The sequence below is a fragment of the Cornus florida genome, unplaced genomic scaffold (assembly GCF_030987335.1).
Source record: "Cornus florida cultivar Cherokee Brave unplaced genomic scaffold, ASM3098733v1 CherokeeBrave_3.0.0_Hap2_Chr08, whole genome shotgun sequence".
NCBI classification, from domain to species: domain Eukaryota; kingdom Viridiplantae; phylum Streptophyta; class Magnoliopsida; order Cornales; family Cornaceae; genus Cornus; species Cornus florida.
The window spans coordinates 24,446,984-24,455,289 of record NW_026775578.1 but is presented as its reverse complement, the minus strand read 5'-3'; the positions used below and the strand labels follow the sequence as shown (position 1 = coordinate 24,455,289).

The window sequence follows — 8,306 nt, the reverse complement described above, 5'->3', positions numbered from 1 at the left end:
ATTGTCAAAAATAGTTATTGGAAAGGTTTTACCAACTAGTTAAGGGAGGTGAGAGCGCTTTGAGTCTCAAACAAAATGTGCGAGTAATTTGAGTAAATTGTTTTAATTTTTTATTTATTTTTTAAACTTTTAAATTCGAAATACATGTCGTCCACTTAATATCACCAATTATTAAATCTAGAATGTATTTGACTGGCGTGATAAATATAATTTGTTGATTACAACAATGACATAAAGGCTTCCACCACAGAGACTACCCTCTTTTAAACGACAAATGATTTTAATATTTTACCCTTATATGAACAACCTCTTGTTATAAAAAGCCCATACATTGTTTGTTGCAAGGAAATATCAGCAATAGAGCTCAAGCTTTGGAGAGACCTCTCTAATGGCTAGTCAAACGTCTCCTCCTTCATGGCTTATCCTGATCAGCCTCACTTGTGCTCTGCTTATTAGCTGCATCAGATGCTCTGATGCAGATCAAAAGGCATGTATATATATATATATATATATTTATGATTCATATTGCTTATAATGTTTTTAGAGCTTGATAATTGTGCTATGAATAGTTGTATTGTCAACAAACTTCATCCAGAAATATTACTTTTTGTAAGACGAATATGTTGATAGTGATATCTCGTATCAACTTATTGGTTTTAAGGTATATCTCAGTTTCGAGGATAATACCAAAGATATGTATTTGAGGCTGCATTGCGCTACCACACACACATAGAATATATACCGAGATTAATTGTTTGATGTTGGTTTAGAAAGATCAGTACGTCTTGATAGAATTCGTTAGAACTGATCATTTTGTTGTTGCAGGTTTACATTGTGTACATGGGTGACCGCCCCAAGGGTCGTCTCTCTGCATCATTTCTTCATATGAGCATGCTACAGGAAGTTGTTGGCAGTTCACTACATATCCTAGTGTGTGTATATGTGTGTGTTTATAGCATATTCCATAACATTAACTGATTATGTCAAAATGAATAAATGATAAAATTGGGTCTAAAACAAAAATGACTAAAAAATTTAATGGCATGTGGACAAAGCCTTCGTAACATAAAATTATATATTATAATTCGATATGTATATATATAAAATAAAATAATATATTATAATTGAGTATGTGAACGCCTTATCGAGCTCAGTTTGTGAACGGTTTATGAACAAACGAGTCGATTCTACTGATGTTCAGACTCGATTCGTTTATAAATTGAGCCTCATAATTTGGCTCGAGCTCGATTCATTTATAAATGAACCGATCTCGAGCCGAGCTCGAGCCGTTTGCGCGAACGGCTCGGCTCATTTGTAGCCCTAACTATATATCATCCAATGTTCTTATTCCTGCACTTGCTAACCAAACTGTGATTATACCACAGTTAAAATGTCCAAAAAGATGACAATATGATCTCTCAGAAGAAACTGGACATACATTCCTATACATCTATACATCAAAAATGTTGAAGTTTGAAATTTACTATATATTATTAACTAACTTTTTATATATAACTGGATGCATTTAATAGTAGGGCATCAGAATCTTTACTGTATAGCTACAACAGGAGCTTTAATGGGTTTGTAGCAAAGCTATCAGAGGAAGAGAAGGAGAAATAGCGAGTGGGTGATTTATAATTTTCATTTAATTTCGTAATATATCCCATGTTTGTTTGTCCTCAGCCCCCTCCTATCCTAATTATTAAATCTGCTTTTAACTTATAAATTAAAAAATTACAGGCATGGAAGGAGTAGTGTCAGTATTCCCTAATGAAAAGATAGAACCCCACACAACAAGGTCATGGGACTTCATGGCCTTCTCACAACAAGTTCCAAGAAGTCCAGTTGAAAGCGACATCATTATCGGAGTGCTTGACACTGGGATTTGGTCTGAATCTGACAGTTTTGATGGCACGTGAATTAGTCCGATTCCAAGCAAATGGAGGGGCTCTTGCCAATTCTCCTCAACAGATTTCACTTGCAACAAGTACATTCCAATTAATTACTACGTATATGAATGCACGGATATATATATAATTGCTTGTGTTATCTGCCACTAAAATTTTGAATGCTTTGCAGTAAAATTATAGGAGCTAAATACTTCCATATAGGAGGAGCGATCCCTGCAGCAGATTATAGTTCACCAAGAGATAGAAATGGTCATGGGACACACGTTGCATCTACAGTAGCAGGGCGCGTAGTGAACGATGCAAGCTTATTAGGGTTGGGCAAGGGTACAGCAAGGGGATGGGTTCCCTCAGCTCAGATTGCTATGTACAAGGTATGTTGGACTGATGGGTGTTCAGATGCGGATATCCTTGCAGCATTTGATGAAGCAATTGCTGATGGAGTTGATATTATATCACTTTCGGTTGGACGTGCCAGGGAAAATCCTCCTTTGAATTACTTCGAAGATTCCAATGCCATTGGAGCTTTCCATGCTCCGAAGAAAGGAATACTCACATCCACTTCTGCCGGTAATTCAGGTCCTTTTGCTGAAAGCATCAGAAATTACTCACCATGGTCTCTCTCAGTGGCTGCTAGCACCATAGACAGAAAGTTTGAGACAAGGGTTCAGTTGGGCAACAATATGATTTATACGGTGAGCAATTATACTTATTACCATATATATATAATCCTACTCAGATCGACTAAGGGACATCTGTTTGATTTATGCCATCTAATGAATGTGCCTTTTAAATGTGCTTTATAAACTCTTGACATGTAGGGAGTCTCTATAAACACTTTTGAGGTCCAGTATCCGTACCCTATAGTTTATGCTGGGGATGTACCGAATACTCAAGCTGGTTTTAATGGAGACCAATCCAAGTAAGAAAAAAAAAAAAAAAAATGGGAAATGTTGATCATATATTCTCAATTTACATCATTAATAACTGAGGATTGGAAATTGTATCATGAAATGCAGGTATTGCAACACGACAAACTCATTGAACATACTTTCAGTGAGTGGCAAAATCGTTCTATGTGTACAAGATAGTGGCGGAGCAGTAGCATTACACGCGGGTGCAGTCGGTACCATAATGACATCCGATGGAGGCTTTGGAGATTCTACCCATTCTTACCCTTTGCCTGCCTCCAACTTGGGCTTGAACGATGCCACTCAGGTTTTTAATTACATAAGATCAACAAGGTAAGTAGATTTCAAAACAATATATTTTTTTTAAACACAACACATTTAATGACTTGGATAAAACGCACTTACTCTACAGTAATCCTGCCGCAATTATAATGAAGAGCATCGAGACTATAGACCAATTGGCTCCATATGTTGCTTCATTTTCATTAAGGGGGCCAAACCCAATTACAAGGGACATTCTCAAGGTATGTTACACACACATACACACACACACAAACACATATATGTTCTGGTTTTAAATTGCAACACTTTGTTCGATCTTGTGCAGCCTGACTTAACTGCTCCTGGAGTGTCCATTGTTGCTACATGGACACAGGGTACCAGTGTGACGGGAATTCAGGGAGACCCAAGAGTAGTTCCATACAATATAATCTCCGGCACATCCATAGCTTGCCCACATGTAACCGCAATAGCTACCTATGTGAAATCTTTTAACCCTGAATGGTCTCCTGCTGCTATTAAGTCTGCTCTTATGACAACTGGTAATTAAATAACAATTAATTTCTCTTAAGGGATGTTATCGAGCAATCTCAAACAAAAAGAAAGTAAATATTAGTAAAGACTATTAATGTTATGTATTTGGAATACATCAATTATTTGTAGCTAACATGCCCCTGCTTCTTTTGTTCTTTGTAGTGCTTCCAATGAGTAGTGTCAAAAATTCTGATGTCGAGTTTGCATACGGGGCAGGTCATATTGATCCATTAAAAGCAGTAACACCAGGTTTAGTATATGATGCCAAAGAGCTTGACTATGTGAAATTTTTGTGTGGCCAAGGTTATAGCTCCCAGTCATTGCAAATTGTCACTAGAGACAGTAGCAGTACTTGCTCTGCAACCAATATTGGAACTGTTTGGGATCTAAATTATCCTACTTTTGCTCTGACTTCTCAGACTAGACAACCCATCACCCGTGTCTTCCACAGGACCGTCACAAATGTTGGTTCACAGGTGTCCACTTACAGGGCAAGTGTGGTAGCCCCTACAAGCCTTCAGATCCAAGTTGTGCCGAATGTCCTTGCTTTTAATTCATTAGGTCAGACGCAGTCCATTGTGGTTACTGTCACAGCCACATTTATAGATAATAATGTAATTTCAGGGTCATTGGTGTGGTCTGATGGTATGCATCAAGTGAGGAGCCCCATTGTGGCACATTCTTCTTTTGTGACACATTCTTCCTCTTGAAAATTTACATATGCTTGCCCCATATATAAACTCTTATGTACAAGCATGTTTCCTAGCTACAAAATGAAATAAAAGAGAAGCATGGTGTGTTTTGGATCACAATAAAGAAATTGCTTACTTTATTAATAGGTAGCTAGCCAGTTGGATTTCAAGTATATACAATGGTAGAAAAGCAAAAAGGATCAATTATACAATTTATGAATAAACCCCCAAGTCAGAAAATAAGATTAGAATGACAACTTGTAATTGACCAAACTTTCTAAGAATTGGTATGAAGAGCCACATTTCTTGAGACAAAGATCTACCTTTTCCTTCAAACATGCTATTGTCTTTCTCATCTCTTCCCTTTTACTCTCCACTATTAGTTTTCTGATTGCTCTTTCTGTGAAAACAGTTTAAACGCAGGATGCGGAAGCTTTTAGTTGATTTTAATTGTGATTAACTCCTTTAATGACCTAGATGAGATTAATAGGCCAACTTCCCCAATTTATGATTGGTTAAATTATTTGATCAATTAACCATCCACAATTACAAATATTAATATTGAAAAGTAAAGCAAGTAGAGTTAGAGAGATTGCACCAGGATTTTTAGCGAGTAAACCCCAGTTGGTAAAATAAACCAACTGTTTGTGCGGGAAAAACCTCGTGTACTATGCAGTCCAAAGTAAACTGATTCACTTTGTTTGAAACAAAGTATACTGATCTTTGACTCAGGCTCCCACCTTATCGTTCTACCAAATACTAATAGCTGACAATCCTCTGCCTTTGCGACGTCCCATCCAACAACACTTGACCTCAGGCTTATTCTTGATCTCTATAGAATGATAGATCAAACAATACTCCTTGAATACTTTGACCCTTTCAAAATGTGATTGCTTTTACCTATTTTCTTCAAAATCTGAAATCGTCGTAAAAGAAATAAATCATGCTTTTTTCCGAAATCCTTGAATCTTAAATTATGCTCCAATTCCGATAAGATAGAGAACATAACTACTAAATCCCTTATGAATATATGTGTGTGCTCTCAAAAATATAATCAAAATAATCAAGTTTGATTTGATGAATATCTCTCTAAGGCTTTCTCAAAATATTTAATTGATGTTCCTTAATTAAAGCCATACCTCAATAATGAATGAATGAGTCATTATATAGAAGTTTGGAAGACCTAAGCATACTTGTAAAACAAGTAGAATTCGTGCATAGGTTATGGAAAGAAGTTTGGTCCAAAAAGGAATCAAAACGAATAAGAAAACTGAAGTTACCAAGCTGTTCAGGAGGCCTTGAACCAATTCAGGGTTTGTTGAACCAATTCAAGAATGCCAGAGAAAATTTCAAATTTCCTCTTTGACTCTTGAACCGGTTCAGCTTTCCTTGAATCGGTTTAAGATGACCGGTCTTCAATGTTCACAACTCTGCTGGTGTTAAACCTGTTCCCTTAATTCTCGAACATGTTCCTTCAGATGTTTGAACCTATTCCTTAAATGTTGAACCAGTTCAACTTAGACAGAATGTTTTTTATTCCAAGTAAAACTTCAAAATCTTTCTAAGTGTTCTTACTAACTCACAAAACTTTCCTAAAGTATTGTTCTCATCGTCCTAGAGTATAGTAAAATATGAACACTTGAACTTCTTCAAATCTGTATCTGATCTTTAATTATGGATTTTTTGAACTGAAAAATTACAACTTATTTTAACAACGAAATTAACCAATTACAAAATATATATATCACACTTTCCACCTCTCCCCTCACTCCATCCCATTCTCCAATTGTATCCCAACTCTCTGAACATGGCATTCACCAGCTGGTACTCGCTGAACTGAACAAATTATTGGAACTCATTCACAATTGCTCTCTAATGTTGAATTATATCCGTTGAGTCCAAAAGTCTCAGGATGAACCAACAATTCTTGTTGGGAATCTTCATTATGGAAATGATATAAATTGCTCATATAATAGATCCACACTCGTCCTAAAATTGGGACCAGCCGAGTTTGTTTTGAAGTAATTAATGTACTTATTGTTGGGTGGAAGAGAAAGCTGGTGGTATACGCAATTATATGAAAGGTGAGGGTGAAGCATGTAGACAAAGGAGATGATCGATGCAGATTCACATGCAATTCCACTTCTTCAATTCACGTGGATGAGATGGACCCACCTGAGTCTTATTATAATACAAGCAGCCTCGCCTTTGCATGATGAGTTCTTATTTTGAACCCAAGGAATAATAGAACGAACAAAATCTTACCATTACGTCAAGGTAGTTGAGTCTATAATAATACCAACAATAAATTAATGATCAAGGATGCGAGTGTTGTGTGGAATCGTCAATCATATTCAACCAACATCAAGGCGTTAATTATTGATTCAGGATGTGGATGGTGCATAGAATTACTCTCGAGTCCGGGCCAAGTCTGATGTTTTTGATGGAGAATAATAAGATTTTTTCCTTGTCTGACATAACACATTAAATCTTGCCTTCCACACGCTGATCAATTTCTTTGAAACATTTCAAAAAGTCATTTTCCCTTTCTAATTTGAATAGCCTCACATCGTGATTTAAACCATGGGAGTCTCGCATGATTTTTTTAATAAGTTTCAGGGTTCTATCCAATTGTGATCCTGCTAATTCTAGTATCTACATACAGTGACAAATTTTTATTTTTTATTTTTTATGTCCTAATTGATGCGTGTGTTCCTTTTCTGCATTTCTTAAAATTTTCTCATTTTTTTTAAAAAAAAGATAATAACCCCAAACAAGTAACACATAATTATGTCAGGTCAAAAGTAATGTTACAAGTACTCAGTAAAGATTAATTATCAAAACGATGAGATATAACTAATTAAGCTCTCAAGAAATTCATATGATGAGCCACCCTTCTTAATTTAGAGAGAATGTACCTACTCCTTCAAAAGTGAAATTCTTTATGGCATCTCTTCTCCTTCTTTCTCCGCCATGAGTCTTCGAATGGCACTCTCAATGTTCCCTCTCTCGAACTTTCCAAACATGGCATACATATATATATCTGGCATTCACCATTAGATCAGTGAAACTCTCCAACTTGAATCCCTGTTATGAGTCCAAAATGCTCCTACAGCATGATGTGCGGAGAAAATTTAAGCTAGAAAACGTGGATGTAAGCTTGAAAGTGAATAATTAGTTTTGGCATAATTAGAAGAAGTGTTGCACTCTTTTATCTTTCCTGTATTTTTGTTGGATATCTTTTTTAAATTTAACTGTAATTAAAAAATATCAAGTCAAAATACAATTATAAGAAATTTTAAGTAAATTATGTAAATTATGGTTCCTGTTTACTAGAGAAAGAGGCTATTCATTCATCCTAAAAAATTATAGTACGATCTAGCTAGTTCGAATTATTTGAGGATTAAACGGAAAGAGTTTTCTAAACCGAGATATGTACTAGCATAATTGAATTGAAGTTGTTGAGTTATATTATGATTTGATTCTATAATGATAAGTTTTGTTAATTTTTTCTCTTTTTTATATTAAATAATAATAATAATAATAGCAGTCAAATAAGATAAAAAATAAAAAGCCACCTAATTCAAAATACAAAATCACCAATTATATTTGTGATGTATAGTGTATTTTCCTTTCACGAACTATATAATTACATATTTGTAACTCTCTTTAAAAAATTTTATCATTAATTTACTCCATGTGAACACAGGCTATAACACCAGCTAGTTATTCGTATTCAAGTGATATCAAGGTGGTTTTTATTAGTTCAGGATGTGGTTGGTTGATAACTGAGTCCATGTGAACACCAGCTGGTTATTAATACGGTATTTAACTGACGTCAAGGCCTTTAAGATTGGTTCATGATGAAGATGGAGTGGATATTGAGGGGTGTCAAGCAGGTCATATCATCAGTGTACCCAACTAATGAAATATATGGAGTAACATACTGTCTTATTATCAACAACTTGATAAGTAGGTGAGCC

The 8,306-nt window shown here is 35.4% G+C and overlaps 1 pseudogene; it reads left to right on the top strand.

Annotated features, from left to right (window-relative positions):
• The first annotated feature begins 334 nt into the window (after positions 1–334).
• LOC132270879 (cucumisin-like) lies at positions 335–4,451 on the top strand (annotated as a pseudogene).
• Positions 4,452–8,306: the final 3,855 nt, after the last annotated feature.